We start from the raw sequence: 10,804 nt of genomic DNA on the forward strand, positions 1-10,804 counted from the left end.
CTTGTGGTGTCCCGCAGGCATTAGGCTACTTTCTTTCCATGTCAAAAACTTGAGATTTTAGTGGTCCATATTCAGGCGCTGGGGTGGGTGTGGTATGTGGAAATGTCACTATAGCTTGCCCCCCTCCATACTTCATTTGCCCCCCGTCCCCTCCCCCATTTCTTCTCTCTAGAGACCCCACTGGGTAATTGAGGGATGGTGGTGATGGAAGGAACTAGGGAGCCTTGGCGACAGGAGGAAGATTGATAGCTTCCTCCTCATCCATTCACATGTTTCTTCCACCTCCCCCCACCATACCAAGTGCTTCCTATGGCTCCTTATACCGATGCTTTTCACTTCCACAGCCACACCTGCAGAATGGGTTGCCAATTGGCTCCAAATTTTCAGGACAGGCTGATCCGGTCCTGGTTTTATCCCATTCTATGCAGGGACTTGTAGCTCTGACTTCCCTATTGCATTTCCTTAGAAGAGCAAGACTACAAGTCCCTGCCTGCAATGGGGTAAAACCAGGCCTGGATCAACTTGTCCTGAAAATCTGGAGCCTAGTTGGCAACCCTACCTGCAGAGTCAGCAGAATGATCTTGCTTCTCCGTGCTACTGTCACAGAGGCTTTCTCTCTTCTGCTGCTGGAAACCAGTTCTTCTAGGAGTTTCCCACCCACATGTGGAAAAGCAGTATGCTGTCTCCCAGTACAGAAGACTCCTGTAAGATATGGGAGATTGGGCAAGCTTGTTTGCAGCCCTGTAACACAGACTGTCACTATATAGAGCTCACGTAGAACATCTGGCTGTTATAGTAAAATACCTTTTTTTTTTTTTTGCTAACAGAGGTACTTCAATCTCATATGTTTTGTAACATGATCATCTTGATTGTCTTTTTAAAAACACATATTTGTTTGCTTTATAAATAAGGCTTAGAATAATCAGAGGATTTTTTTTACAAGTCTGAAAACCAGAGGTTCACTGAAATAGTTATGTAAGACATCCCATTATTGCAAAGGATCTGCACAACAATCTCTCTCTTTCTGCCCCCCCCCCCCACCCCCAAACACCCCATCCCACTACCCGTAACCCTGCCAATCCCCTCTCTTCAATGCCTCTTCCTCTGCACCCCACTACTGCTGACAGGACAGCAGTTTCATACCTGTGCCAGCAGGCTGCGTTCCTGCAGTTTGACTCCCGTGGTGCTGGACAGTGTTCCCTCTGAAGGGGCCTTCCCATTGAGCTGCACAACCTTTGCACATGAGCAGTTGGGTGAGGGAGCTGTGTGACAAGAGGGATTCTGCCCTGGGGCCACTACTCACTGCCGCCTCTAGCCCACTAAAGATCTAAGCTCTGCCTTTCTCCTTCATTCTTTCCATCGTCCTCTAATCAGCTCCCATCACTTTTTTCTTCATTACATCTCTTCTTCCCTAGCTTTTCTCAACTCTTTCAGCTCTCATCCTCCTGTCCATTTTCCTCTCTCCTAGCCATTCTGTTTATCGTCCCTTCCTTCCACATCCTTCCCCATTCCTCCATCTGTACATTATGCCTCCATTTCCATTCTTAACTCTTGCCAGTAACAAAAGTTAAGAAGAAGCAGCATGGATTTGACAAAGGAAAGTTTTCTTACCAATCTATTAGAATTCTTTGAAGATATAAAATAAGCATGAGGGGTAAAGGTGAACAAGTCAACATGGTGTTTCTGGATTTTCCGCAGGCATTTGAGAAAGTCCCTCATGAAGAAACTTTTCAGTACATTAAACATTCTTGAGATAGGAGGCAGTGTCCTATTGTAGACTGGTTCAAGGATAGGAAATAGAGTAGTATTATGTGATGAGTTTCCCCAAAGAAAAACAGAATGCTCCAGGGATCTGTGCTAGCGTCAGTGTTTAAGAAATGCAAAAATGTTGGGGAAAAGGGACCAATAAGTGAGGTAATCAAATCTGCAGATGGCAAAAAATTAATCAAGTAGTTAAAGCACAAACAGATTGTGAGGAATTGCAGTAGGATCTTGTAAGACTGGGAAACTGCAGAAGAAGACCGAACGGCTCATCCAGTCTGCCAGCAAGCTTTCACAGTTATTTTTTCTCATACTTATCTGTTACTTTGACCGCTGAGGTCAGGGCCCTTATTGGTAACTTTTTTTGTTCCAATTTCCTTCCACCCCTGCCATTGATATAAAGAGCAGTGCTGGAGCTGCATAAAAATGAAGTCTCAAGCCTAATTGGTTAGGGGTAGTAACCGCCGCAATAAGCAAGCTACTCCCACTCTTGTTTACCCAGCCTTGCAATTTAGTCCTTGTTGGTAGTTGTCTGAATGTAAATCCTCTTTTCTTCATTCCCCCCTGTTGGGGGTAATGCAAAGCAATCTTAACTATATACTGTTGTGTTCCGCGGCCGTGGTAGGCCACGACCACGGTCCCCTACCTTGCCCGCGACAGCGAACCGCCGTGGGAGTCCCGGGGGAAGGTCCTGACTCGAGGCCCGTTGCTCCGGCAAGGGTCCCTGTGCTGCTCGCCATAGGGGAAGCCGTCCCTGCTCCCCCCTCATGGCGTCCAGCAGCGATTTCCTCCGCGGAGGAAATCCAAGATGGCCACCACTATCTTTAGGCATGAGGCCGCGTCTCCTTGACAGATTTAAAGGGACCTTATCCCTTTAACTCGCTTCAGCTGTTCTCTATCAGCCAGAGCAGAGGAAGTATAAAGGGCAGCTTCCTCTGCTCATTCCTTGACTTGGCAACTTCCTTGGTTAGTCAGATCTGCTTGCTTCGGTGAGTTCTTGTGCTTTGGATCCTTGTTCCTGTTTCGTCTGGTTTCCTGGTTCCTGACTTCGGATCGGCTAGCGGTGATTCCTGGTATTGACTTCGGACTGGCAAGTGGTGATCCCTCGGTGTGTGACCTCGGACTGGTGAGCAACGACCCTCTGGCACTTGACCTTGGACACTTCTTGACCGTTGTCTCCAAGGGACCGCCTAAGTCCCAGCGGCCCGGGTCCCTATGGGCTCCTCCCGGGGGGACCGCAGGCTTCCAGAGGTGAAGCTCCAGTCAGCCCTTGCATTGAACTCTTGACCTCTTAAAGGTCCACCTAAGTCCCAGTGGTCCGGGTCCCTACAGACTCCTCCTGGGGGGACCGCGGGCTTCCAGTGGTGAAGACACACTTCTTCTCCTCAAACGTCTCAACTTCTCATCTGCCTCCACAATCGCCTCTGTCTTCAGTGCCGAGGGTCAGCTGGTCACATCTTCTGCTTCTGCCTTGCCACCCGATGGGAGAACCTTCGGATCTTCCTCCTAGGTATTCCATCCTCCTGTCGACTCAAGGGTTCACAAGTCTGAGCAGGGCTCAAGGACGCCGCCCTACTCAGCCAGGCGCCATCCAGGCCTCTGTGGGCGATCTGAGGCAAGTAACTCCCACACAACTCCCGGCACCCTCTCGATACACCGGAGATGCGAAGTTGTGTCGAGGATTCCTTAGCCAGTGCCAGGTCCGCTTTTCCTTGCTGCCTGCGCAGTTTCCTAGCGACCTGGTCAAAACCAGCTACATTATGTCCCTGCTCGATGGAAAGCCTCTGATCTGGGCCTCTCATCTGTGGGAGAGAAGGGACCCTGTCTTCGAAAACTTGAATCAGTTTCTGTCTGCTTTCCGGCAGATTTTTGATGAGCCCGTCCGCAAACCCACTGCGGTCTCAGAATTGCTCCGATTGCGACAGTGGCCGAATACACAACGGAATTCTGCACCCTGGCCGCAGAGCTGAATTGGAGAGAAGATTGCCTCCATGGGATCTTCTTGGAAGGGCTAGCCTCGTGCCTTCAGAATGAGCTAGCAGCGAAGGAACTCCCAGACGACCTCAATGGCATGATAGAATTGGCCAATCGAGTGGATTGTCGGATGAGGATTCGCCTTCCGGTAGTAAAGGCAGCGAGAAGGCCCTCATCTTCTTCCAAGAGTGCATCAGAAGCCCTTCGAGCACCCACCAAGAAGCCCATGGAGTTGGGTCGTGGGAGAGTCTCTCCTCAAGAGCATCGGTGGCACACGAAGGAAAGACTTTGCTTTTATTGCGGCGCAGCAGGCCATCAAATAGCCGTCTGCCCAGCACGACCGGAAAACTCCCGGGCCTAGGACCTGAAGGAGGTCTCTTCCTGGGCCGTACTTCACCCGCACCTCCACTAACGCTGCCAGTGGCGTTAACCTCGGAGGATGGGGAGTTCCACATGCTAGCTCTAATGGATTCCGGCGCCGGCCGCAATTTTATAATGAAAAGCCTGGTGGAACATTTAAAGATTCCACAAGTTCGTCTCCCTGTTCCCATGGTCGTCTCCTCAATCCAAGGGAAGCCCCTTCCAGAACAGGTGACACACACCACGATTCCCATCCAGCTGAGGGCTGGGGTCCTCCATCAAGAACAGAAGCCATTCTAAGTTTTGGAGTATTCCATTCATCCGGTCGTCCTAGGCCTTCCCTGGCTCCAGGAGCACGAGCCTCAGTTTGACTGGAAGACCTTACAGCTGTCTCACTGGGGGCCAAATTGCCACAGCAATTGCCTCCAATCTGTGACTCCAGCTTCCTGCTCCATCGCCTCCACCAGCCTTCCAGGCCTGCCGGCCCCCTACGCCGCGTATGCGGATGTTTTCTCAAAACAACGGGCCGAGATACTTCCACCTCATCGATCCTTCGATTGTGCTATCAATCTCCTCCCAGGTACGGAACCTCCTCGAGGGTGCACCTATGCCCTCTCCCCAGCCGAGACGCAGGCCATGAAAGAATACATCGAGGAAAACCTGGAGAGAGGTTTCATTTGGAAATCTAAGTCTCCTGCAGGGGCAGGATTCTTCTTTGTCGCAAAGAAGGACAGAAGCCTTCGCCCTTGTATTGACTATCGGGGTTTGAATGCTATAACGGTCAAGGACCGTTATCCCTTGCCCCTCATCTCTGAGCTCTTTGACCGGCTACAAGGTGCGAGGATCTTTTCCAAGTTGGACCTTCGAGGGGCTTACAACCTCATCCGAATCAAGGAGGGTGATGAATGGAAGATGGACTTCAACACCCGAGACGGCCACTATGAGTATTTGGTGATGCCGTTCAGGCTCTGTAATGCTCCTGCAGTATTCCAGAATACCATGAATGAGATACTCTGCGATCTCTTGTAACAGTGCGTGGTCGTATACTTAGACGACATTTTGATTTTCTCCGACACTCTGGCCGCCCACCACCAGCACGTCATCCAAGTTTTACAATGCCTCAGGAAACATAAATTGTATGCGAAGCTTGAAAAGTGCCTTTTCGAAAAGGAGTCTCTTCCCTTCCTGGGGTATATAGTCTCCAGTCAAGGATTCCGTATGGACCCTCAGAAGCTAAAAGCCATTCGGGAATGGCCACAGCCGTCTGGACTAAAGGCACTCCAAAGGTTCCTGGGCTTCGCAAACTATTACCGGTCTTTTATTCCCCATTATGCGTCCATCGTTGCCCCGATGACAGCCCTGACCCAGAAAGGCGCAGACTCCAAAAATTGGCCTCTGCAAGCAGAGGCCGCCTTTTGTTGCCTCAAGGAGGTGTTCATGCAACAACCGTGCGTTCAGCATCCGGATCCGCAGCGGCCGTTTTTTCTCGAAGTAGACGCATCCTCAGAAGGAGTAGGGGCCATTCTGAGCCAGGCTTCCGAAGGCCATAAGCTATGCCCATGTGCCTTCCTCTCCCACCAGTTCTCGCCAGCAGAGCAGAACTATGCCATAGGTGACAAGGAGCTCTTAGCTATCAAGGTAGCCTTAGAAGAGTGGCCCCATGGCTAGAGGGGGCACAACACTAGTTCACAGTCTACACCAACCATAAAAACTTAGAGTACCTGCATCGGGCACAACGACTCAACCCACGACAAGCCCGTTGGGCCCTATTCTTCACCTGCTTCAATTTTATCCTCCGGTACAGACTGGCCAGGAAGAATGTCAAGGCGGACCCCTATCACGGGTGTTTGAGTCCACGGAAGATTCCGATGAACCGCAGTTCATCATTGAGCCGTCACGCATCCTGCTATCCGCCACTACGACCATCCCGCCCGGGAACATAAGAACAGAAGAAAATGCCATACTGGGTCAGACCAAGGGTCCATCAAGCCCAGCATCCTGTTTCCAACAGTGGCCAATCCAGGCCATAAGAACCTGGCAAGTACCCAAAAACTAAGTCCATTCCATGTAACCATTGCTAATGGCAGAGGCTATTCTCTAAGTGAACTTAATAGCAGGTAATGGACTTCTCCTCCAAGAACTTATCCAATCCTTTTTTAAACACAGCTATACTAACTGCACTAACCACATTCGCTGGCAACAAATTCCAGAGTTTAATTGTGCGTTGAGTAAAAAAGAACTTTCTCCGATTAGTTTTAAATGTGCCCCATGCTAACTTCATGGAGTGCCCCCTAGTCTTTCTACTATCCGAAAGAGTAAATAACCGATTCACATCTACCCGTTCTAGACCTCTCATGATTTTAAACACCTCTATCATATCCCCCCTCAGTCGTCTCTTCTCCAAGCTGAAAAGTCCTAACCTTTTTAGTCTTTCTTCATAGGGGAGTTGTTCCATTCCCCTTATCATTTTGGTAGCCCTTCTCTGTACCTTCTCCATCGCAATTATATCTTTTTTGAGATGCGGCGACCAGAATTGTACACAGTATTCAAGGTGCGGTCTCACCATGGAGCGATACAGAGGCATTATGACATTTTCCGTTTTATTCACCATTCCTTTTCTAATAATTCCCAACATTCTGTTTGCTTTTTTGACTGCCGCAGCACACTGCACTGACGATTTCAGTGTGTTATCCACTAAGACACCTAGATCTCTTTCTTGGGTTGTAGCACCTAATATGGAACCCAACATTGTGTAATTATAGCACGGGTTATTTTTCCCTATATGCATCACCTTGCACTTATCCACATTAAATTTCATCTGCCATTTGGATGCCCAATTTTCCAGTCTCACAAGGTCTTCCTGCAATTTATCACAATCTGCTTGTGATTTAACTACTATAAATTACATTAATAAAAAAAGGGGTCCATATTCAGCCACTTAGTGTTATGGTTTTGAGGTGTTTGAGTGGATTTGTAGGTACTGTGGAGATGACCACGCCCACGGGGAGGAGTCCCGTGAGGGACCACAGTACTAGGCTAGACTCAAGACACGCAAACACAGATATTGTCTTTTATTATACAGCTGCGATGTACCACCAGAGGTGGCAGTAGTGAGGTGATCCAGAGGAAGCAGTCCAGGGACCTGTCTCACATAGATGGCATAGGGAGTTCCAGTTGCAGGTTCCCAGTGCAGCAGAGCTGAAGGTGAGAAAGACTGACAATGTTAGATTACTCACTAGATGGTAGCTGTATAGGTGGAAATCCCAGCAGGCAGAAGTAGATGAATACAGGCACCGAGCCAGGGAGAGCAGGCCCTCGAGGAGCGAGTACCTGATCCCAGATAGGCACCTGAAAGAAAGCAAAGGGCCCCCAAGGAGCGGGTACCCAGGTTAGAGAAATACCACGAAGGGCAGAGAGAGCTTCCAGTGGCAGCAAGGAAGCGGCAGAGTAGCTCAGACCGGAGGCTTTCCATCCATTCACGATCCTTGCTAACTCAATGAGCTAGCAAACAAGGGCAGGCTAAATATCCGGATGGCGTGACGTCACTCGAGGGGGACGCCCCCGAGGTTCCCGCTATGACATGGATAAAGACATGGGTGGCGTGTGCACGCGCATCTTAGGAGGCCCTTAGGAGAAAATGGCATGAGGCTTTGCCATTGCCGTGCCGGAGAGAGCGGCATGCAGACGCGGTGGTAGCCATCTTCCCAAGGCTAGCGGGGAGAGCAGAGAGAAAGGTGAGGCACAAAGGTCGAAGCCGTCTGAGACCGACGGACACAACACTTAGTGGCTAGTTAAGTTAGGGGATTCACCTATCCAGCTAACTTAACCGGGATATTCAACAGTGTGGCAGCAGCGCTGAATATACCCGGTTATCTTCAAAGTTAACCAGATAGGTATATTCAGCTAACTTTAGACCTGCCCTACAGCACAGCCAGAGATAGCGGGGTAGGTTATCTGGATAACTATGAATATCGGAGTTAGCCAGATAACCTAACCGGCTAACTCCACTCCTTCCAGAAATGCCTACTGCCCACCCTGGAACACATCTAGCTTATCCAGCTTGAATATAGCCTGGTATGTTTTGTAATATTGTGGTTTGGCCATTTAGACAGTTGGCTTTTGAATATCTACCCCAAAGTGTAAAAGTACTTTAGTTTCATAATGTAATTTGAAAGATGGAAATGTTTTCCAATTTGCTTCAGAATTTTTAAATTTTTGCCACAGGATCTACCTCTTAGCTGCCACAGGAAACTAGGAGGGACTGTACCTTAGATCTTCTGCCCCCTGTTGTCCAACCTTGGGGTGGGAGAGGAAAGAGAGGGATGATAGGGGGCGACAGTACCAGTAGTGCCTAGGTGTGCCAAAATCCTAAATCCATCACTGCTGTTTTGCACTTTGAAATGTTTATGAAAGGCAAGAATCTGCTTATTGTGGTTATGCCAGTAATTTTATGGTGAGAAAGTAAGCAATTAACTGATACTAAAGTCTGAGACAGTGATGGCCACACACTGTGTCTGAATTTAATAAGAACACAGAGGGAGGGAACATTGCAGCTCTCCCAAGCATTTAGTGTATAAGGAGAAATAACAGCTAGTGAGAGAGAGAGAGTGCTTACAGACGTGATAGCACAGACTGATCCTTTGCAAACGCGTAAGCTTTATATATATATATATATATATGTAGCAATTGTTATTATTTGCAGCCTTCTCTTTTGTATGATCTGATTTTATTTGTTCTATCCTCTTATTGCTCAAATAAACTTACTTTCCTAAATACCTGGAACTGTGTGTTCTAAGTCAAAGTTTGTGTGTGGCTATTTGTGTGAGGAAGAAACTCCTGGGTTCAAGCCCCCAGATATAGTCCCAGTAATTGTGTGTTTACTTTGGGTAAGCCCCCCGAGGTAGTCCTGTCTGCATGCAGGTGACAAGCCCCTCTGGTAACTCCCAGTGTAGACCCCAGTGAGATTAGCTCCCAGGTCAGAGCCCCTGGGAAGAATGGCAGTGTGCACGGTCTGAACCCAGTAGGGCGGGATATGAGCATTCCAGGGAGGAGCTACTTATCTGGCTAACTTACCCCAGAATGATCATGCCACAGTAGAAATATAAGAAATGTGGCACATTCACGTCATGCGATAAAAATATGGGCGTGGTTAGGGTAATTTCCAAAATACCGTTCACATTGGGGTAGATTTTCAAAGGGGTACACGCGTAAGATACGCGCGTACCCCCCGAAAACCTACCCCAAACCCCCCTGCGCGTGCCGAGCCTATTTTGCATAGGCTCGGCGGCGCACACAAGCCCCAGGATGCGCGTAAGTCCTGGGGCTTGCAAAAAGGGGCAGTCGGGGGCGTGGCCAGGGAGCACTGTTAGGGATCGGGGGCGTGTCCGGGGGCGTGTGGGCGGTCCGGAGGCGTGGCCGAGTGCCCCGACACAGCGGCCTGTGTCGGGGCCTGCCGCGCCGGCACGTAAGTTACTACTGCCCGGAGGCAGTAGTAACTTCTCCGATAAAGGTAGGGGGGGTCTAGATAGGGGCAGGGGGGTGGGTTAGGTAGGGGAAGGGAAGGTGTGGGGGGGTAGAAAGAAAGTTCCCTCCGAGGCCGCTTCGATTTCGGAGCGGCCTCGGAGGGAACGGGCAGCACACGCAGGGCTCGGTGCTCGCAAGTTGCACAAATGTGCACCCCCCTTCCGTGCGCCGACCCCAGATTTTATAAGATACGTGCAGCTACGCGCGTATCTTATAAAATCCAGCGTACTTTTGTTCGCGCCTGGTGCTTGGATAGGGTAACACGAATAATCTCCCTGTGCCAGCTAAGTGGAGGAGTGGTGAGCCCATCCTACCTGAAAAGTCCCTGTGCCAGCTAAGTGGAGGAGTGGTGAGCCCATCCTACCTGAAAAGTTCCTGTGCCAGCTAGATGGAAGAGTGGTGGGTCTGTCCTGCCTGAAAAGTTCCTGTGCCAGCTAGATGGAAGAGAGGTGGTTCTGTCCTGCCTGAAAAGTCCCTGTGCTAGCTAGATGGAGGAGTGGTAGGTCCATCCTGCCTGAAAAGTCCCTGTGCCAGCTAGATGGAGGAGTGGTGGGTCCATCCTACCTGAAAAGTTCCTGTGCCAGCTAGATGGAGGAGTGGTAGGTCCATCCTGCCTGAAAAGTCCCTGTGCCAGCTAGATGGAAGAGTGGTGGGTCTGTCCTACCTGAAAAGTCCCTGTGCTAGCTAGATGGAGGAGTGGTAGGTCCATCCTACCTGAAAAGTTCCTGTGCCAGCTAGATGGAAGAGTGGTGGGTCTGTCCTGCCTGAAAAGTTCCTGTGCTAGCTAGATGGAGGAGTGGTAGGTCCATCCTGCCTGAAAAGTCCCTGTGCCAGCTAGATGGAGGAGTGGTGGGTCTGTCCTGCCTGAAGAGTCCCTGTGCTAGCTAGATGGAGGAGTGGTAGGTCCATCCTGCCTGAAGAGTCCCTGTGCTGGCTTGCTGATGTGGATGGTCTAATGCTTGCCAGTGTTGTCCTACAGCTTTCTTCTTATGCCCTCCTCTATACTCTGCCCATAGTCTTGCCTCCATGCTGCAAACTCCAGTCACAGGACTGCTGCTTCCATGCTGCGGTCTCTAGTCACGGGCCTGCTGGTGCCTTATCTCATCATGCCTCATCTCATAGTGCTGCTGGTGCCTCATCTCATCATGCCTCATCTCATCATGCTGCTGGTGCCTCATGCTGCTGG

This window comes from Rhinatrema bivittatum, chromosome 7 (assembly GCF_901001135.1).
Source record: "Rhinatrema bivittatum chromosome 7, aRhiBiv1.1, whole genome shotgun sequence".
Taxonomy (NCBI): Eukaryota; Metazoa; Chordata; class Amphibia; order Gymnophiona; family Rhinatrematidae; genus Rhinatrema; species Rhinatrema bivittatum.